Source organism: Peromyscus maniculatus, chromosome 8, assembly GCF_049852395.1.
Source record: "Peromyscus maniculatus bairdii isolate BWxNUB_F1_BW_parent chromosome 8, HU_Pman_BW_mat_3.1, whole genome shotgun sequence".
In the NCBI taxonomy this organism is placed as follows: Eukaryota; Metazoa; Chordata; class Mammalia; order Rodentia; family Cricetidae; genus Peromyscus; species Peromyscus maniculatus.
This window is the reverse complement of record NC_134859.1, coordinates 69,066,069-69,088,471: the sequence shown is the minus strand read 5'-3', so window position 1 is coordinate 69,088,471 and position 22,403 is coordinate 69,066,069. Positions and strand designations below refer to the sequence as shown.

The following is a 22,403-nucleotide window of genomic DNA, read 5'->3' as shown; positions in this document are numbered from 1 at the left end:
TTATGGGTTCGTTTGTGTGTGTGTGTTCTATACAGCACATTCTAGCCTCAAACTCATTATGTAGCTAAGCCTGGCCTTGAAATCCAATCCCACTTTTATCTCCTAGGTGCCACAATTGCAGCTGTGCACCACCACATTTGAACCTATTTCTTTTTTTTAAATACATCTATTTTTTTTTCATTTGAGTGTGTATTCAAATACCCATGTGTGTGCCATGGCATACACCGAGGCCAGAGAACAAGTTGGAGGAGTCAATGTTCTCCTTATACCATGTGAGTCTCAGGAATCAAATTCAATCATCAGGCTTGGCTGTAAGCTCCTTTACCCACTGAGCAATCTGGCTGGCCCTATTCATTCTTTATATTAAAATGAGAGGAAAAGACCAAAACATGTCGCCATGCTAGCATGTCCTCTTACTTCCTTGGTCTTCAAAGCTCTGAGCCACAGTTTGGAAAACCATAATCCCAAATAATTGAAACCACTAAAATCTAATCTGGTCATATTATTCTGGGGAAAAAATAATTATTTAAAAAGACATCGGTGATGTTTTGAAATGATCATTTAGTATAGAAACATAAAAAAATGGCAGAACATTTTGTTGGCACCCAAACTTTTTTTAAGTATAGCTTTCCAGGTATAACAATGAAGCTTCGTGAAAGAAAGATGTAAGCAGAATTGTAGTTAGAAAAATGAAGAACTAAGAAAAAAATAGATGACAAATGAAGTAAATTTGAACAAAAAATTGTATTGATTAAGAAACAGATGAAACAGAAAACATGGCTTAGGATGACTGGCATCTATGAGTCCCCAGCCCAAAGCCCGTGATGTAGGAATTCTCGCGATGGTCAACCGTCCCGTCTTTTGATGAGCTCCATCAAAAGTTACAACAGGTTACCACTACATATCTAATCACCTCTAGGATCCAAATGTTGAGAAACTTGATCCTTCACAAAGGAAGATGTACAAGGAGAACATCACTTCCTTTATGAAGGAAACATCACCATTTCAAATTATTGCGTAATACATGAGTATAAACTCAATGCTGTAAATACCTTTACAGGTATTAATCTAAAGCACAAAAAATACTACAATTTGAATATAAAACATACACACATCGAACCATAAAAGAACAATATCCACCGCATAAAACCATGTGAACAAGATTTCAAAAAGGAACAATGTTACAAATAGAAACTAGGGCACATGCTTTAGCTCCATAGAGAGTACGTTTATGATCTAATTCCTGACACCTGTTGACATTCTAAAGTCTTTAATCAACAGAAACATTGTTTTTGTTTAAGACAGAATGAACAATTTTATTCCTGTTCTATGTGTCTTTGACCTTTTTGGAAACTTGCCGTATTTAATATATGCTGCTGTAAGCAGTCTCCATTTATTTTGCGCATAATATGAGCCTTGTCTTTGTGATTTGGACCCGTGGAAAGTCATTCCTGAGGTTGGCACATAAAAATCACAGATTTAACAGCAATAACACACACAGCTGAGCAGCAACACTATGACAAAATGTTGCCTTATACTGCCTTCTTCATCATTTTCTTCACTAACATCTCTAGGAAGAGTGTCTTCCATGATTAAAGGCATCATGCATTTCCTTGGCAAGAAGGATGACTACGCAGATTGGACACATTTTTGTCCTTTCATTATTTACTTATTTATTTATTTTGAGGCATGGCCTCTTTTCACAGCCCTGGTTGTCCTGGAACTCTCTATGTAGACTAAGGTGACCAGCTTTTCTCCAAGTGCTGGAATTAAAGGCATGGCCCACATCCCCGGCTCAGGGACACATTTTTAAAGCGCGTTTTACTGTTGCCTTCTCTAGTGGCCAATCCCTTTCCTAGAATTTGTTCACTACCTTGTGAAGTTTTTCTAAGAAGCATTTTCCACATTTTTATAGAATCATAGAACATTATCCGCTACGTAACGAGAAATATCATTGTATCATAGTCCATTTTTCATGTCAAGCAGTCTCAAACATGATTTAGGACATTCCTTGAAAAGTAAAGTATCTGATTTCACGCATTTAAAATTTCAGTGGTAAACTGATCAGTACAGTTTTACCTTGGTACGCTGCCCCTAAGCCTTGAGCAAGAGCCTTCACTAGGTCCCTTGCTGTCTTGGTTGTCAAATAATAGTTTCTGGGGTAACTTAGTATCGAACTAGAATCATATAGAGACACTGCCCTATGACCCAAGTATGTTATCTTTATTGCAAAACCTATGTTCCCGGTGTAACCACCAAGATTTACCAGCATCTGCTTTAAAGTTAGCGCAGTTTGTTTACAATAATTCTTTAACTTAGCACCTAGATCTGTCAGAACAGTGCTGTCGCCTTCCAACTCCTCATCTCCCCGGATAAAGCTGTGCAGGGTCAGGAGACTGTCCTGAGAAATATGAAGCACATCCAAGATGACTTCTTGCTTCTCTGGCAAGTCAATACCCAAAGCCCAGCTCTTAGAGACGACCAGTGTTCCTTGACGAAGTGAGCCCACCTCTGTATGAAGTAACTCCTCATATCTTTCATGTTCTGAGAAGAATTCCATGAAGAGGGCTTCTGGAGAGCATGTCACTTTTCTAGACACCACTAGAAAAATAAATAAATATACAAATTAAAAAGGAAAATGCCAGAAATGTACTGTGTGAGCCATCACCAAGCAGCTAGTAAGTCCCATACTGCCTTACAACCCAGAAGGTGAACACACAGATACCAAACAATAATCCAAGAACTGGAGGGCAGCAGGTGCACAGGAGACTGAGAAACTCAGGCTCTGCCTTGGAAGGGGCTACACACACACACCCCTGCCTTTTCCATAACATGGTGCATCAGAAGCTTGCTGTGGGCAAGTCCATGAATGAGAAGAGTCAGGAGAGCAAGGGAGAGACCTAATGCTGAAGACGGGAAAAGTCAGACATCAGGAAGCACCAAAGAGGTGATGTGACTGGGGAAAGCATGGAGAAAAAGGAAGGCTCCACAGAGCAAAGGAGGGAGCAGAGCACATTCCTGGAGCTCCAGGGATGGGGAGAGGATGCCTCAGAGGAGACCACAAGGCAGGCCAGGCTTCCCTGGTGAGCATAGACTGACAATTACAGCCAGAGTGTAAACCCATGGTTCTTGAAAATCTTGTATCCAGTACAGGAATTTGAAGGGACACTGTCGCCTTCTATTTGGAAGGTGAGCATTGGAGAGAAACTCCGTTTTGTCTGTCCTCCTGTGTCAGAATGTTATATGTAGACTGGTGCTATCTCGCTGTTATGCACAGGCGTGTGCTGGAATAATAGTGTGGGCTGGCTTCTGTTTGAGACAAAGTTAATTTAGGGACCTGAAAACGAACATCAATCCCAGTGCAGGAACCCTGGAGATAGATTTCAACACTGAGCCCTGTTCAAACAAGGAGGCTTGAACATAGTCATAACAACCAACACAGGGAGCCAAAGTGAAATTACCTGGGAGGTGATCACTCTCTTGCTGAATCCCTGGAATGTCATCAGCATACCAGCTCCAGGGACAGAGGGGTGGGATGCTTGACTGAAGGGTCCATTTATCTTTACGCCTGGAAAAACCTGAGAAGAGAAATAGTAACTTTAAATTTTGCCCAGGCCATACTGTTCACGAACTGGTGCAATGTGTAATAAAAGTCTCAGTTGAACTGTGTTTTCCTAAGAGAAAATGGGGTTAGATATTCAGGTTAGATTTTGAGGTCCAATACAATTTCCAAATTAAGCTTTGATGGTACTGAATTGCTCTACACGGCACTTACAGAAAACCTAACAGCAAATACTGCACTAATAGTAATTGAATGTGCTAATAACTAAGTAGGTCTGTTTAACTTTGTGCTTTTTAAAATTGAGACAGGGTTTCACATAGACCATGCTCTTCACATACCCACTATGGGGACCATGGGCCAAAACTGCAGCACCATGCCCAGTTTTATGATTTTACAAAAGAGAGGCGATTAAAGCCAGGGCTTCTTAGATGCTAAGCAAGCGTCCATCACCTGAGAAATATCTGCAGATTTGGTTGCTTTTAAAAGCAGTTAAATCCAGAAGGAACGAAGGTTGGTTTTAAAAAAGTGAGTTTGTAAAGAGATGAGGAAGATCACGTTTTTGGACTGTATAAGTTTCTGATGCTCATTTCAACTGAGGTGTTCCTATTCTAAAGGAGATAAAATGCCAGCATTTTTCTCTCTGAGAAAAATTTAGGGTTCTATTTTGTATACAAATGTGAGAGGAGGCAGGAGGTTTTAAGGAAGAATGGGGAATGGGAATAGAGAGGTAAAGAAGGACAAAGGAGCAGATCAGACGGTGGAGATTCTGAAATGAACACAGGTTGCCACAGGCTCCAAAGCAATGGAGACAATACATGGTGGGCTAGCCCATTAAAATGCCCCAAGAAAGGAACGTTCTGTTTTCCTAGCTTCATTTTCTAATGTATTTGTCACTGTATGGAAGATTGTTGACAGAGAAATTTGACCATGAGAAATGAGATCAGTGCTGTGGGTACCTGGGATGGGCTACAGAAGCCTTTGCAGTAGGAGAGATTTGGACAAGCAAGCTAGACATAGTCTGGAAAGAGGATAGGCAGCTCTAGGTGGATGCGCAGAAGTTCAGAATGCAGATAGGACAGTGTCCATGAAAGGTTCTGCTGATCAGCTCTCTGATGGAAATGGGCATGCCAGTGAGGCTAGGACTGGGGACCACTTCCACTGTTCCTTGCAAAAAGTTGGGCTGCATTTTGCCCATGGCCTGCAACTAGGCAAGGGTCTCATCTTACCCTCCTGTGGGAGGTGGGAAGACCCTTGAAGGGAATTATGAGACCTGGCCCCTTCCTCTTTCTACTTCAGTGCTGGCCACTGGAGAAGCAAGCTGTATCACACTTGGTCATTGAGAAGGAAATAGCTCATAGTGTCAATGGAAACAGTTAACATACTTTCCATAGAGAATCTGCTAAGTGGATAAAAGAAAAAAACAGAAAGATTTGAACTCTGGATTGTATCTAGCAGAGATCAGTAAAATAGCTGTAGAGACATGAGGAGTTTTGATGTCGCCCAAATCCCAGAAAGCATTCCAACACCCTGAGCCAAATGTAAAATGATTGTTAATCCCCCTTCCTCAACCTGGTGGGGTGTCCATCTGGAGCTTGACCCATTCCTCTGTGGTAAACCTCTTCACACAGCTGTCTTCCACGTGCCAGGAATCGGGCTCTGCAGAGAACACAGCACAGCAGAATCTCTCCACTCTCAGTGCACAGACATAGGAACACACAGCTCCAGGTCTGTGGACTGGGATGAATTTGCATGTGTACTTTATCTTCTCCTGCTCCTCACAGAAGTGAGTGACAGGCAGCTGTTGGATGCACTTCTCTATTTCGCTCTTTAGATGATCAAGATCGCTGCTCTCTGCTTCAAAACCAATGATTTGCTGGTTGTCCCCATCTAAGCCAATGTACAAATATCCCCGTCAGTGTTTGCAAATGCAGACACAGTTTTAGGAAGAATCTCTATAATCTGATCTTTAGGGGACATTTTAACTTCAGCAAGTTTGGATTTAGTGAAACAGAATGTCTCCTTGTAAGTCAACTCTTCCTTGTTAAAAAATGTGGCAAGAATTTCATCAGAGTCCAATTTCCCAGGCAAACTTAAACATGATTTCAGTTCAGGATTCTTTATGATTTTGAGGAACTGCACTGTATCAGGCATTTTCAGTTCAACTGAGAATGAAAAGCTTCTCACATAAAAATTAGTTTTCAAGGTGATGACACAATGACCAAAGATGTCCCCGTTCCATGGTTTCACAAAAATTAAAAAGTCGTCTTTCTTCTGCATGTAGTGTAGGTATTTATGAGGAAATGCAAGAATATCACCAAAAGAATTTTCCAAATCCAGCCCTATTCCATCTCTGGTCAAGCTGTAATTGGAATTCTTAAGGTGAGCCTTGACTACGCCCCCTCCAGAATTCAGCAGAGTACACACAGCCTGTGACATATTTTGGGCTTCTCTTCTTCTTGGTTGAGCATCTTTCATTAACTTCCTATTCTTCTCTCCAAGTGTGATTTCTCCTACAGATAGAACCACTTCTGCATAGTCCATTTCTTGATCTACGCTGATGCTCATTTTCCAATCACTCCGTGTCCCAGATGATATTCTTTCCTATAAAACAGACAGAGCCATTACAGTAGGACCTAACCAGTGAGAACCAGCTCTGCTTTACAAGACACACAGCACAACCATCTGAGCTTCTCTGCATGAGTAAGTGTAAAGGTCAGATGTGATGTTTTGTTAGTTATTTTTGGACCCATTTTGAACAGAATACAATAACTTGTGAACTTGTCAATTTTGTTATGATGACTTCATATAATTTTTTTCTAATTGTCTGCAATTAAGAAACTTCAATATGCTGGGCAATGGTGCTGCATGGCTTTAATCTCAGAATTTGGAAGGCATAGGCAGGTGGATCACTGTGAGTTTGAAACCAGCCTGGTCTACAAAGTGAGTTCCAGGACATCCAGGGATGTTACACAGAGATACCCTATCATGAAAAAACAAACAAATAAAAGAAAGAAAGGGACAAACAGAGAGAGAGAAGGAAACTTCATTGTGCCTATTCTTCACCCACAGCCCTGTTTATTAATGGAACTTTAAAGGTCTGTCATCTTACTTATTTTATTACATTGTGTGTATGAGTGTCTTGCCTGCATGGATGCATATGCACCATCAGTGTGCCTGGTGCTCATAGAAGTCGGAGAAGGGTGTGGGATCCCTGAGACTGGACTTATTAATGGTTGTGAACCCTCTATGAGTGCTGGGAATCAGATCCAAGTCCTCTGCAAGAGAAAAAAGGGCTTGTAGGCACTGAGCCAACTCTCCGGCACTTACACAAGGACATTTAACATAAGAGAATACTCCACTGAGTATGTTCTCCTGACTGACCTTTCTTTGATGTCCCCATCTCAGCTGTCTACTGTGTCCCCTTATACAATTTCACCTCCAAGTTCATCTTATACACACATGTGGTTTTATGGATATATAATCTATACACTTTTGGAACCACAACTGAGAGGAAATGTCTGAGATTTGTCTTTCTGGGACTGGCTTGACTCACTGAGTGTGAGCATATCCCATGATATTCATTCCCTACAGTGGTTGGGATCCATTCTCCAGGAGGCACAGCACAGCCCCTTTCTCCTGTAATGTAGGTGTCCCCCACTCTAAATCTCCCTCCTGGTGTGACTTTTATGTTCTGGTGTCTTGATTTTCTCTTCTCATTTTCTTGGGACATTATTTTCTAATCGTGTGAAGTCTTGTTTGTGCCATTGTTCAGGAGTTGCTCTGTTTCCATCCCAGGACCCTCTGTGCTGACTTTCCTTCTGGGCTGCTTCCTAGTTTCTTCCCACTAGGACACAGCAATTAATTCCCATATATGAGTCTTTCAAACATCCTGGCTTAGCATGCAGTCTACTCTGGAGAATGTTCCTTGGACACTTGAGTTGACCAGAGGGCTCTGTGAATATTTGTCTATTCACGTCTTTCACCACACTGCAGTGTTTCCAGCCACTATTTCTTCAAATAATTTCTCCTCTCTTCTCTGACTTCAGGGTTTGGGGACAGAAACAGTTACCATGCTAGTTTGGGTGATGGTGATCCACACAATGTTGGGCTCGGTGTGTTTTCTTCAGTCCCTTTGCATGCTCCCTGGTTTAGTTGTTTCATTGGTCTTTACTTCAATTTACAGGTTTGTTCTTCTGTCTACTCAGCCTGGTATCAGACATTTCCAAATATTTTTTAAAATTCTAGTAGTGTAGCCTTAATAATCCTGTTTCATTTCTTTATAGGTTACTTAATTAATTTATTTATTTTCCAAAGTTACCTTCCTGATTTCCGTCTATCCTTAGACTAGTCCTCAGAGTCAGGGTAACTTCATCTTGCAGTAGCGCTTCCCTTTCCCTGTTCAACATGACAGACTCCAGGAAAAGCAGCCATCCTTCCACACTAGGACAGTGAGTGCTGATGTCAGCAGAACCCAACAGGGCTGGAGAGATGCCTGTTCAGTTAAGAGCACTGGCGCTCTTCCAGAGGACCCATGTGCAATACCCTGCATCCACATGGTGGCTCAGACATGTGGTGCAAAGACAGGCATACAGGCAAAGCACCAATACATACAAACAAATAAATAAAGATAAGAATTATTTTAAACACAACTTTCCCGTGATGGTTATATACTCGGATTACTGCTACACCCAACCTTGTCCTAAAGAGCTTCTCTCTACAGTGGGCAGTGGTTAGTACAGAGACCCATCACTGCTCCAAGTGTTGGGAATATTTGACTACTGAGAGCTCTTCCTTAAACGGAACATAAATCTGGCCCAGCCTCTCAAGATCTGGGAACCAGTACGTGAGGAATGTCAGAGCTGAGAGCTGGAGGCTGGGGAAATAGGTTGTGTCTAAGAGAATCTGCTGTTCTTCTGGAGGACTCGGTTTGCTTCACTGTACTGACCTGCAGCTCACTACCCTCTGCAACTCCAGGTCCAGGGATTAGAATCCTCTCCTGACCTCCGTGGGCACCAAGCACACACCTCGGCAAAACACACATACACATAAAACCAAAATAAATAATTCCTTTAAAATGTTGTAAAAGTGGGAGGAAGGGGAGGAGGACCAAGAAATGCTGTGATTTGGACCTGACAAGGCCACCCAATCATGACCTCTCTGTGGTGTCCGTACACGCCCAAGATCAAGTCAACAAGGCCACTCATTCTCGAACAGGCAGCATCCACTAGACCCAGTGGGTCACAATTAACTAATTAATGAGAGAGAGAAGATAAGGCAGGAAAGAGCAAGGAATGGACAAAGGGAGGGGAGGTATATGCAATCAGAATACATTGTTACACACATGTAAACAATCCAGCTTACTACATCCTCAGTCTACACTGAGGGTTTAGTCATCCATAAGGATGAATGAAATGCATCATTGCAGGAAAATGGGAGGAACTGAGCATTATAATAAGTGGAGTGATACAGAAAGACAAACATTGTGTGTTTACTCTCAGAAGCAGAACACAGACTCTAAAAGGTACTAAAGTACAAGGGAGACTATGTGGGAAGAGGAGCAGGAGTGGGACTGGGGGAAGAGAGAGTACAGAGAGGTTCCCATGGTCAAGGACATCTCATGGGTGGTAATATCATAGTTAAAACCCTTATTCGGTAAAATTAATACCGATTAATAGTGTGAGTGGAAAACATCACCACCAACAACAAATTCATTTTCTGAGTCTAACTTTCTGTCTGAGGTGTTTTGAACTGCAGCTGACTTTGCTCTTTGAACACTAGGGGGCACTCTCACACACAAAATGACAGGAGAGACAGCCTACAGGAGAGGAGTTGTAGAGATGTGGGAGGATAATAAGATGGGGCCTTTCAGTGACTTGGCCAATATCAAGTAAATGCAACTTTCCATGCCTGTCCACTGTTGTGGTATAACTCACCTCCATTGAACTCATTTTTCTCTAGGGGACTGAATTTGTGTGAGTCTCTTGTGCTGTCCTGGCCACCTTAATGTGGATGCTCAGGATACTTTTTGCACTGTTGATTTTTAGCTCTTTGGACATATGTAGGGTACTGTGTGTGTGGTGGTGTTTTTAATTTTTTATATGGATTTTTTAAATTGTGTGTATGTCTGTGAACCACATGCTTGCCTGTGGAGGCCAGAAGATGACATCAGAATATTTGAACTACAGGGACAGATGGCTGTGAGCTGCCCTGTGGGTGCTGGCAATGGACCCCAGCACCTCTAGAAGAGAAGCCAGTGTTCAGAATTGCTGAGTTATCTCTCCAGCCCTTGCCTGCCTACATTCCTTCCCTTCTTTCCTTCCTTCTTTCTTTCAATTTTAACTAATATAAATGCTGTGGGTTCAGAGTGCAGAACATACACTATGAAACATGTACATATTATTAGATGGCTAAATCAAGTTAATTGACATGTGGATTACTTCATACAAGAATATTAAAGTTGTCAATATTGTGTGAAGAACACTAAACACCTACTTCTAGAGCTAGGTCTGGTGGTGCATCCTGTAATCCCAGTACCCAGGAGGCAGAGGCAGAAAGTTCACAAGTTCATAGCCAGCTTGGAATAGAGTAAGTTCAAGGCCAGCCTGAGTAACTAAGCAAAACTCATTCTCCAAATAAAAAATAATCAGAGGACTTGAGACAGAGTTCAAAAGCAGAGCACTTGCCCAGCGAGTCCTCCTCCCTAGCTTCTACCTTGAGCACCACAAACAGGAAGTCTCATTTTGGTAGCTTTCAAAGTAGCACATAGTGCTGTTTGCTGTAGGCACCCTGTTCTGCAATGCTCCTCTTACCTGGCAGACATGTTATAGTCTTTCAGTAACATCTCCCACAAGCCCACTCCCTGCTCACGATACCCTAACTTCTACATCATATCAGGTTTTTTATTCCTCATGTAGGTGAATTCACACAGGACTGACTTTCTGTGCCTGGCTTATTTTACATGACATACTGTCATTCAGGTTCTTCCACATGTTCACAGATGACTATGTTTCCTTCCTTTTAAGACACCATATCAGTTTACTGTGTGTGTGTACTCCATCTTCTGTATCTCTCATCCCTCTGTGTATCTTAGGTTGATTTCATATTTTGACTTTTTCAAAAATGCAGCAACAACCAGTGACATGCATCTGTCTCTCTGGCATAAAGATTTCACTTTCCTTGTCCATGTCTAGTAGTGTCTCTCACTTCTTGAGATGGCCCCATGTTTTTCAAGATATCCACTTTAATTCACAGTTTCTCCCATGCTGTACTGGGAACCCTTTACTTCACATCCTGGACAACATTGGTCTTTTATCTTTGTGATAGCAGTCATTGCAGGAGCTGGGGAGAGACTCCGTGGTTATGAGCACCTGTTGCTCTTGCAGAAGGCTCAAGTTCCATTCCCAGAATGTATGTCATAGAGTTCACAACCGCCCAGACTGCAGACTCAGGGAATAAAACACCCTCTTCTAGCATGTACAGATACCTCCACCAATGTGCACATGTGCACATACACACACAAAGACACACATACATAAACGTAAACTAAAATTAGACTTTCAAAATCAAGTCATGACACTGAAGGGATAACTCAGCAGTGAAGAGCACTGGCTCCTCTCCAGAGGACCCAGGTTCAGTTCCCAGGACCCACATGATGACCTACAGCCTTCTATAACTCCGGTTCCAGGGAATCTGTCACCCTCTTTATCTTTGTAGGCACAAGGAACACACATGATATATATATATATATATGGAAAACATCCATATTAATAAAATAAAAATAAAAAGAATAAATGAACCAGTCATTGTGACAAGAGTGATCAGGGCTTCTGGGGCTTCTGCTCTTTCAGCACTCCAACTGTGGGATCTGAAATTTGCCTCTACTCCATTTTTAGTTGGGTTGTATCTTCAGTATGAGATCAAATTTCATTCTTCTCTGTGTAGAGATCATTGGTCAGTTTCAGGTTGTAGGGTCAGGTCTCTAAGAGGGTGTGAGATCCTAAAAGGGCTCTGGAGATCTACACAAACCCCTTTTCCCCTGCCTCACCAGCCAGACTTAGACCAATCATAATTTGACACTACCAGAATTAAACTTCATCTTTGTGGCCCTAAGGGCTAATCCCAGGTCTGAGGAACTCTGTTATTGACCAAGCATAAGTCAGCATTCCTAACCTCTCCAAATCCTCCAAACAGACAAAAGCATTTGCTCTCACCAGACTCCTGCAGCATCTAGTTCCTCAGCAGCCTGTACTTTGGGAGAAGAGGCTATGGAGATGCCAAGGAGCCAAAGATACTAGGAGGGTCAGAAACTATCCAGGTTTAATTGAGAGGGTGGGTTGAATCATTAACTCTGATTCATCCCAGAGCATTAAATAGGACCTGCTGTTGGGGCAGACAGAACCTGCTGTTGGGGTAGGTACAGAAGAGAAAGAAAATGGGTCTGCAGGATGCTGGTACCAACCTGGCTCACACTCCCTTGTCCTGGAATGTGAGCTTCTTGCAGTCCCTCGTGCCCAAGAGAGTGAACCTCAGGTTGTACAGCCTCTTCCAGAGCAGGAACGTTGCAAGGATGAGAGTTCCTTCAGCACTGAATGTGTTGTTTCCTGGAGGAATATTTAACCTCTTTGAGTTATGGTTGTGTGTGAGGGGCCTGTTGTGTTGTTGTTTTGTTTTTGTTCATTTCTTTCTTTCTTTTTATGGAAGAGTGAAAGCTCTTTTGTTTTTCCTCTTTTCTCTCTCTTTCCAGGGCTGAGTTCTGGCCTCCAGCCTTCTTCCCACCTCAGCCACCCAAACACCCATGATTATGGACACACCCATCTCTCTGTTGTCATTTATGGTCAGAATTCAATCTGCTAACATTTGAGCTAAGGTTCTGAATCAATGACGTTCTTCAGAGCATCATTGTTGATGTTGGTGTCAGTTTACAACAGAGTCACGAAATGAGTGGGAAGTGCTGGGCCACATCTCAGTGACAAAGCTCTGCCCTGTCATGTCGACTGTTCTTCATAAAACTGCTCTGCAGCACACACATTAAATTACAATTAAAGGAATGACCATTTCACTGACATGATGAGCTTTAGTTCCACCATGGCAGAGTTCATCATGGTCTGCCATCTGGCAGAAATCAAAGTAGAAAGTTCAGTATCTCATTTGATATTGCCATCCCATATCATTTACAATTAGTTTGGAAAATAATGATTACCAGCTTTTGTAAAAACCCTGAAAAATTGCAGCTTTGTAAATGAGTGTTTTGCCTCATGTACTTAAATGTACCACACATCGGTCTGGTGCCCACAGAGTTCTGAGGAGGGATCCCCTGGAACTGTAGTTAGGAATGTTGCTGAGCCACCATGCTGAGAACTAAACCTAGGTCCTGTGCAAGAGCAACAAGTGCTCTAAACATCTTCACCATCCCCAGATCCTGTGAACTGCTACTTAATTTCATATTCATATTAATGTACCAGTTCTTAGTAATATCCTGACAGCTGAGGTGAACAATGACTTCTGAATGGTAGGGTAACATACATGAGGGCCAGACATCATTCTGACTGAGGCTTGAGAATACTAATCACATCTACAGATTATTTATTTATACTTTACTTTTATTTCTTTTCTTTATGCTTTTTGAGACAGGGTCTTGCTATGTAGCTTTGTGTGGCCTGGAACCCACTATGTTGAGCAGACTGGCCTGGAACTCACAGACATCCACCTGCCTGTGCATTCCAACTGTTGGACATAAGGACATGTGCCTCCATTTCTGGCGTCAGCTACTGATTTTTATTAGACACATAGGTTCTCTCATAAATTTCCTCAATTCCACACATAGATGTAGTTCAGGCATATAAAGATCTATTAGAATGGAAGGTGGGAATCCTGAGAAGATAAGCAAAATCTAATTAAGTTACAGAAGGGAAAAATAGAAACCTGAAGAAAAATCTTACAGAAACAAGTTTGACTCTAGGAATCCAATACAGATGAAAACAGGAGGGTGTACCTGAATGTGTGAGTCCTTATACAAGGAGGTGCTGCCCAGAAGGGAGCGGTTTCCTTTCTGCCCAGTCAGAAGCTGCGGCCCCACCCTCTTCTATGCACATTCTCAGGTCCTCATTGGTTCCCAGGACTTCCTGTCTAGCCCCTCCTTAGGCCCTGACCTAAGCCAGCACCCCTGGTTCACTCTCCACAAGGAAAGGGGACAGAAGTCACATCTCACACCAAAGTGCAAAAGGAAAATGCCCCTGGGATTGTTAAAACTTAAGGATGCTACTCTGCATGAACATTTTGTTGTGGAATATTAGTTTAACTAGGCAGAGATGTGTTATATGTGTATATGATGTGGAATATTACTTTAACTGAGTAAAGCTGTGTTACATTTGTTTATTCTGTATATGTTTAATTATAAAGATGTGTTGCTGTTTCTCTTTGCCTGCCTAATACACCTGATTGATCTAATAAAAAGCTGAATGGCCAATAGTTAGGTAGGAGAGTGATAGGTGGGAATGGCAAGCATAGAGAATAAGAATAACCCCCCCCACACACACACACACACACTGTTTGGTTGAGAACAGGGGGCCTCAGATCTGTATTGGGGGTGGAGACCCCTTCATCTATTTGTGGTCAACTAACACTGTTTCCTTGGGAAATTTGTTTGCCTTTCTGTAGGAATGTCCTATATGAATGTGTGAATGTGTGAGAAGTGTGGCCACAGTATGCATGGTTTATGCCTGCACTTGTGTGTGATTTGTGACCCTGTGGACAGCCTTTGGGGCTGGATCACCAGGAGAAGGGACAGAGGGGGCCCTTTTGGTTGAACTGGGGCAGACTAAGATACTCTTCCATTGCTTTCTTGCTCGCTGACCAGGAGCACAGGCACCAGCAAGCAGGGGAGCACACAGCTGTGGTGTGGCCAGTCAGGTGGGCGTGGCCAGGACAGCCATGGCCCCCTCCTTTGTGGGGGAGCAGTATGGAGCAGTAGGGGCCTCGAGTAGGTGGGAGCACTTGACCCAGACATGCTGTGGGACTTGGAGCTGATAGAGAACTGCCCCAATGAGGTCACAGCTTTGGAGTGGCACGGGGAGGGCACAGAATCCCTCCCCGGCTGCCGTTCTCATGCACTTGAGAATCTGGGGTTAACAACCATCTTTGTCCCCATGCTTTGTGCTGTCCCCTTCCTCTCCCATGCTGATGGATGGGGCTCCCAAGGCCTGCCCTGGGGCTGCAACCAAATCTGTCTGAGGTTTGGCGCCAAGGGCAGTATGGAATGTCACTGCTTATGGTTGCTAAGCTATGGTGGCTATGTTATAATGCTGTAGCCAGGGCTGCCTTGATCGTTCAGATCCAGTAGATTCTGCATGCCAGTACAGAGTTGATGCAAATTTAGAGTTATTCTTGCTATGGTATATGCATTTATTTCCACTCTTGTTTAAAATATTGTAGCTTTACAATATATTCTAGACTACTGAGGGAAATCACAATAAAGATTTTGGTAAGAGTTTTTGTGTTTGAAAAAGGAAGAGAAAAATTTGTCTGAAGTAAATGTCTGAGGAGTCAAAGGCACAGACTGAGGGTACATGGAAGGTTGTAGAAGGTCAGGGGGGATGTGATGTGAACTATGTTGTGGTTTCTTTTATGGAAGATTGTAGAAGGTCAGAGGGGATATGAACTATGTTTGTTGTGGTTTCTTTTTAACATTTTTTAGGGTTTGTTTTTTTTTTTTGTTTTTTTTTTGGTTTTTGTTGTTTTTCGATACAGGGTTTCTCTTGTGTGGCTTTGGGTCTTTCCTGGAACTGGCTTTGTAGACCAGGCTGGCCTCGAACTCACAGAGATCCTCCTGGCTCTGCCTCCCGAGTACTGGGATTAAAGGCATGCACCACCACCGCCTGGCTCTGTTGTGGTTTCTTATACCTACAAATACTGAATTTAAATGTTAATTATGGTTGGTTTTAATTTCAAAATTAGCTGATGATTCTGTAAACTGTTTATGATTAAAAAAATGGATATATATGTATATATATGTATATATGGACATGTATGTGACTTGGATTTAACGATGTGTGTGAATGTAAGCTAGCTTTAAATGTACGTATGTGTATGTAACTTGGATCCAACCGTGCATATGTGTGTAAGAAACTATTGTTTACAAAAACGTGTTTTAAACAGCAACCACGTGGTTTTCCTAAATTTGGGCTGGTGACCTCATCATGATGTAGGCAACCATGTGGCTGGCAGCCATCTTTTACTAAAGTTACAAAGATCTATTCAGATTAACAAAAAGCAAACTTAGAGATTTACACCTAAGTACTTATGTCTTTGCCAAATGTTCAACAGCAAGCTTCTAGAGAATTTAAATAGATGGCGACATGTGTTTAATAAATAAGGTATTTGATAAATATTAAAGCTTCACCCCAATGCATTTATACACAAGAATGCACCTTGCTTTGGCAGCTAAACTTTGTAATCTAAGTGTCACCCAGGTGATAGTCACCAGAAGCTGGGATATTCTTTTCTTGTGATGTAACAAGACAATGATCTAGGCAAAGGCCTTGGAGAAGCCTATGACTCCATGAGTCTCAACCCTTTGGGGGTTGAAAAACCTTTTTACAGGGGTAGCCTAGTACCACCTGTATGTCAGATGTTTATAATGAGATTCAACAATGGCAAAACTGCAGTTATGAAATAGCATTAAGAAAGTTAAGAACCAGTGACTTGGAGAATGCTTGTCCTTACTCAAGGTCTATTCAGGCTTAAGAATGTATGCCTAGCCTCCTTGTCTTTGCTAAATTTGTTAAGCTTAAGCTTTTTGGATAAACTGAGTCATATAAATGTTTTATATTGATATTTTGTTTTGGTTTCTTTACTGAACCCATATATGATACTAGAAGAGCTTTAATTTAAACTCATTATTTGTAAAGCTACTTATTGTAGACTGTTGGAGAACATAAGTAAATAGTCAGTCATCTTATAAATGATCAAGTTTTTTTAACTGTAGTCATGCTAAGTACTGATGTAATTAATTACAGGGAAAAGCTTCACTCAGTCCTTTGCATATGTTTTCAGGATTGAGCTTAAAACAAGTAACTAGAAACAAAGTTTGTCTATTCATACATATTTGGACAGCCCTCATACTTCAAAGATCTGAAGAATATGGCATTTAAAAGGTTGATCTAAAAGCTTATTATATCAGACAGACTTCCAGATCCTAGCAGTGACCCAAGGTCTCCAAAGAAGATTACCAATGGGGTACCACAACCTCTCCACCTGGAGTATGGCAATGCTGACAACAGGGTAAGGTGCCCCAATGCAATGCCTGCCACTAGGATCTGGCCCAGACTGTGGACATGCAGCAGAATACTGGAAATTGATTGTACCTTTTCCTGCATAAAGTAAGATCAGTTTTCCCTGGGTCCCTCTTCTACATTAAAAAAAATCTGCCTTATGGGCCTGATGGCCAAAGAAGATTGATGCTGTTCTAATACTTGTGCCTGCGATGCTATGGAGACCTGGATATGGACTGGTACCTTTCATTTATAGAATCAGAAGCTGCTTGGTCTGCACTCAGATATAATTTATCCTTCTTAGATCTCTGAGTACTGACAGCTAGGCTAGCTATAAGTTTGTCAGCTTGGCAGCATCAGACAACCAGATCCTTCTACAAAACTATAGCCAGCTTTTTAGCTCATTTTTAAGAAAATGTCTTAAGATATATAAAGATCTGAGGATATAAAAGCTTATAAGCTTTGAGGATCTCAGAAAATGATTTAAGATATAAATGCAAGTTGTAAAGAGATAAATAAATGATTTACATTATGAGAAATGTTTCAAATTGCTCTCCCCTTCAATGATGTAACATTTCAGAGCTTAACATTTAATAGAGTTCTGATAAGCTGGTAGAACAATGACTACTTACTGTTCAGTCACAAGTTCAACATTTTAGATAGATTTTGGTTGTCATCTAAATATAAACTTAAAAGTGCTTCTCATTCAGCCAAAAAAAAATCTCTGTTCAATTTATACCTGGCTCTCTGGATAGAAGGAAAATGCACATTTTTTTAACCCAAATCTGTAGTTCTTGCTAGGACTCAAATGTAGGCGTCCCCTTCTGCTGTTTTACAGATGCCCATCACCTGCTTTGTCTATGATGTGGATTTTGATACAGATTGGTAATACTAAGGTATCTAAAACTTTTATATCATTTTATAAGATAGTCTAGGCCTCAGAGAACTAAAAGAGTCATAAATCCTGGATCCACTTCACAGGGGTTGGAAGGACTCCAGATAAGTACAGCTTAAATTTACCCCACTTATCCATTCCTAAGGATTGTATTTTATTCTTTCTCCTAGTCTTGGGACTCCTTCTCTAACCAGTTACTAAGAATATGGGCCTAAGGGTTCCAAATAAGTTCATAAATTTTAACTTCTGTTCCTAGTTTAAATTTGTCTCAACAGGTTTCCACTTGGCTGGCAGACACCTCCATGCTTCAGTTGCTGACCACATTGCTCCAGATGATTATGAGTTCTGGATTTGCTAAATCCAACCAATGTGATTGTTCCCTGTCTCTACAGCTGGGTCAGATGGCCACATGCTGCTGACAAATGCCCCATTGTCCAGCCTATGACCAGCCTTTGAACCTTTTGGGGGGCCCTGACAACAATGCCCCAATGCCAGCTCAAAGCAGTCCCAGGAGAGATTACATTATCCCATGTTCCCTGTCCAGAATAAGGCTGAAATGCTGGGTCAAAAGGAAACTCCCTGGCATAGGGGCAAGATAGTCAACTATAAAACTCATTGACATACCAGGAAAACACATTTAGAGTTGTCAACAGATGAATTTATTAACTGAAATGGTTCTGCAATAAGATAAGACATTTGAACTTCTCTGTGCAGATCCAAAGAGGTGTTATATAAGTTCACCATCTGGTTGTACTCAAAGATTAGAACTACAGGGCCTTAAGAATCACAATAGATAGTGATGATGCTACCCTACAAAAATCTGTTAGCTGATGGTTCTTAGGTCCCAATACCCTTGAACCTCTGGACAGGTAGGACTCATGGTTGAGTCCTGTATTGAAACTTGTGAAAAAGGGAAATGAAGGCAATATAAAGGTTTAGACTTGACTTTACATACTCTGTCTTAGGGAAGGGTCACCATCTTAGATCACCTGGTGACCAGGGCTTCTACTTAGTTCCAGGAAGAACCTCAGGAATGTGCCATGACAACTGAAACAGATACCCTAGAAGCAGCCAATTAAGAAACAGGGCAGTAAAGGATCTTAATAAGATCCAGATGCTCCTGCAGACATCCTGTTGGAGGTTTATAGCCCTTGAAGATATTCAGATAATCCTGTCAGTAGGTGTGGGTTCCCTGCCAAAAGTCTAGCCCAATAGTTTCAAATGTGGTTTAGTGCTGAAAGTCTAGACCAATAGTTTTGAAAAATCACCTTGCCCCATTCTCTTCTACCCAATCCCAGAAACTGCCAAGGCATGTAATTCCTGGCTTGTAGTTTCTTCCATTAAAAACCCTCTAACCCCTGAGCCTGGGGCCACTGCATTTCCCTTCATCTGTCAGACAGTGGACCAAGTACAAACCCAACAATATAAAGACTCTTGTGTGTTTGCATCAGAAACCAGGTCCTTGGTGGTCTCTAGTGGTTTTGGGGGCACAGGTACAACATTTTCTGTGGAACAAAAGAAAAAAACCCAAGCCTAGACCACTCTTTCTCTCCTGGGTTGGAAATTTGCATTTCTCATGGGAAAGCAAAGTTGTCATCTTCTAAATTACAACCTTCCCGAGGGGATGACTTATTGTCTGGCTCTAGAGTATGCAGTTCCTCCCCTTTCAGGAGCCAGGTTTTCTTACCAGACAACATGGTCATTGTTCTAAGAGGATACAGAACCCTCAAGGGACTCTGGAGATTCACACAAGCTTGCAGTACATACCCCTCCATGACCTCTCTCTTCCTGCCTCACTAGCCAGTCATAGACCAAGCATAAAGAACTCCCTCCCAGCAAATTTAAGTACCCCCTCCATCTCAAAGAGAGGAAGGTATTTGCTCTTACCACAGCTTCAGTGACTCCCAAGTCCTCAGCAGCTGTGCTTTGATAGAAGAGGCTCTGAAGATGCCAAGGAGCCAAGATTCCTACAAGGAAAGCAGGCTGGCTTTACCTGAGAAGGATGGTTGTGCTGGCACACACACCCCACACACACATCCCCCCAGGGTCAGTAAGTAGAGAGGACCTGACATTAGGTGGGGACAGAAAGAGACAGACAATGGGGTCCAGGATGCAGAAATGGACCTGGCTCACTTTCTCTGGGTCCTGTGGGGTGAGGCACACACTAAGGAGTTTTAAGCCTCCTAACATTTTTTCTTTGTGCCCCTTTTTATACTAAATGCATCAATGCATGTTTTTCTAGTTCTTTGCCTCTATGTGCAGCATCAGAAAACCACTAGGTTTTTTATTTCTTTATTTTTAGTTCAGTTGTTTTTTGTTTTTTGTTTTTTGTTTTTTTTGATGGTGGGACATGATTTAGTTCATACATATTTTACAAACATTGTGTTTTCTTGTGACATTTTCCTAAATTCAAATGGCATGTTTGGTCATACTCATCCTCTTCAAACACTCTCACTTCCAGGGCCCACAGAGACCTCAGAATTGAATGCACAGAGACCTAACTGCTGATCTTACAGAGCACTTTGTGGGGTGCATTGCTTAGTTTGAGGAGCTCCACCCAAGCCCCACTCTTGGCTCAACTCCCTGCTGGTGGAAGTGCAGCCTAGACTCTCATTACAGGTACAGTTTGGGGGCTGCCGGTGTAAAAAAATGAAGAAGTGTGCTCCAAGTCACTGCTATGGTAGAATTGCAAACATTCATCAATATAGCAAGTCTTTCTCTGTCCCAACAGCCAGCTCTCAAATAATGACCTGGAGACAACTTCTTCTTCTTCTTCTTCTTCTTCTTCTTCTTCTTCTTCTTCTTCTTCTTCTTCTTCTTCTTCTTCTTCTCTTTCTTCTTCTTCCTCTTCTTCTTCTTCTTCTTAGACTTCTTATTAATAATGAAAGCTTGACCTTAGCTTAGGCTTGTTTCTAATTAGCTCTTATAACTTATACTAACCCATTTCTATTCATTCATGTGCTGCCACATGGCTTGGGGCTTTTCATCTCATCCTGCATGTCCTGCTTCCTCTGTTTCAAGAAGGTGACTCCCTCTTTCTTCTTCCCAGAGCTCTTTCTGTCTGGAATTCCTGCCTATACTTCCTGCCTAACGATTAGCCTTTTATTACTAGCATTTTATTAAACCAATCACAGTGATACATTTTTACACAGTGTAATCAAATACCACACAACATAACAACTCCTTGCTTGCTGAATTATTTGTAATTATATATGAATCTGTTTTCCATCTCAAAGAGTATTTGAGCAACCAACTTGCCCAGGGAATTATAAAAAAAAAATCCACAGTGTTTGGATATTGAAAGAGGAGAAGGTTCTAGAAGCCCTGATTTATTCAAGAGTTGGACACTGTGTGATACAAGTCTAAGGCTTGAGAAGGACACAGCTCTATTCTGTCTCTGTGAGATAATGCAGAAGAACCACTAAATCTCTTCCAGAGCAACTTGGGAAAACATTTGGATGAACACTAGACTGCATTCATCTGTTTCTTTTGTGGTGAGACAGGGTCTCATGCAGGCCTGGCTGTCCTTGGACTGGCTGTGTTACCAGCAAGGACATGGGACTGCTGATCCTTCTGTCATCCAACCCCACCAAGTGTTGGGATCATAAGGCTGTGCGTGTGCCTCTAGGTCTGGCTGGTTTTATTTCAGTTTTTTTTTTTTAATCATTGATGCTTTGTAGTTAGTTAATGTTCACAATAAAGGGATGCTTCTGCCGTTTTCACACATGGATAACTTTGTACCTTGCCCCAATACCCTCCCTTATGTCTGTGCCCTCCCTGACTAGACTCCTAATTAACAACCTTAGTCCCTCACATCCTACATGCCAATCTACATTTCATACATGAGAAATCTGTGAGTTCCTTTGCCCCTTCTGTATTCTTCACACCCGTCTTCCCCATTCCTCATGTGTATGAGTGTGTGTGTGTGTGTGTGTGTGTGTGTGTGTGTGTGTTTTGTGTGATCTGAGTCTCTCTGTGTGTTTGTACGTTTCATGTTAAGCACAAATTCTACCACTGTACTTTATAGCTCCATCTTTCAAGTAATTTTTACTTTGCTTCCACACACAGTTAAATTTAATGTCTACACATGTCAGTCTTGATTTGCTACTTTGTAATTATTTCATTTCCCCAAATCTTAACTTCCTCATTTTTCAATGAACTCTGCTAAGAATATATCAAAAACATTCTGCTCAGGGTAAGGATGGAGATCAGAGGTAGAAGACTTACCTAGTACATATAAAATTTAGTGACATTTCAAAACACAGAGAGAGAGAGAGAGAGAGAGAGAGAGAGAGAGAGAGAGAGAGAGAGAGAGAGAGAGACTGACACAGACTGAGAGATCTGGTTCTTTCCTGTGACTTTCATGAATTTGGTTGTGGGTGTGAACCACAGCCTCCCCTGGATCAGTCTCTGTTTTCTTCTTGACCCTTTTGTAATGTCACAGTGGGGGAAATTACTCATCTTTCATCTTGTTCTAGATCAGCAGAGTTTAGATTTGTAACCACTGAGAACATTCTCTCTGATATCTTGGGACCAGTGAGAGCAAGTGCTGTAACATGAATTCTAAAAGGTCTTACTAATAAAAAAAAAAACCCAGAGCCACACATTAGGGTAAAAAGTGAAAGATCAGAGAGGCAAAGAACAAGCCACTAGTTCTTACCGTCACGAAATCCTCCGC

The 22,403-nt window shown here is 41.8% G+C and overlaps 1 pseudogene across 1 annotated transcript; it reads right to left on the bottom strand.

Annotated features, from left to right (window-relative positions):
* Positions 1 to 725: 725 nt before the first annotated feature.
* On the bottom strand, positions 726 to 22,403 carry LOC143266806 (schlafen family member 2-like; annotated as a pseudogene). The gene is made up of 5 exons (XR_013041799.1): positions 22,386 to 22,403; positions 19,613 to 19,692; positions 5,132 to 6,163; positions 3,462 to 3,578; positions 726 to 2,601 (listed from the first exon to the last, which is right to left on the bottom strand). The product of XR_013041799.1 is annotated as a schlafen family member 2-like (transcript).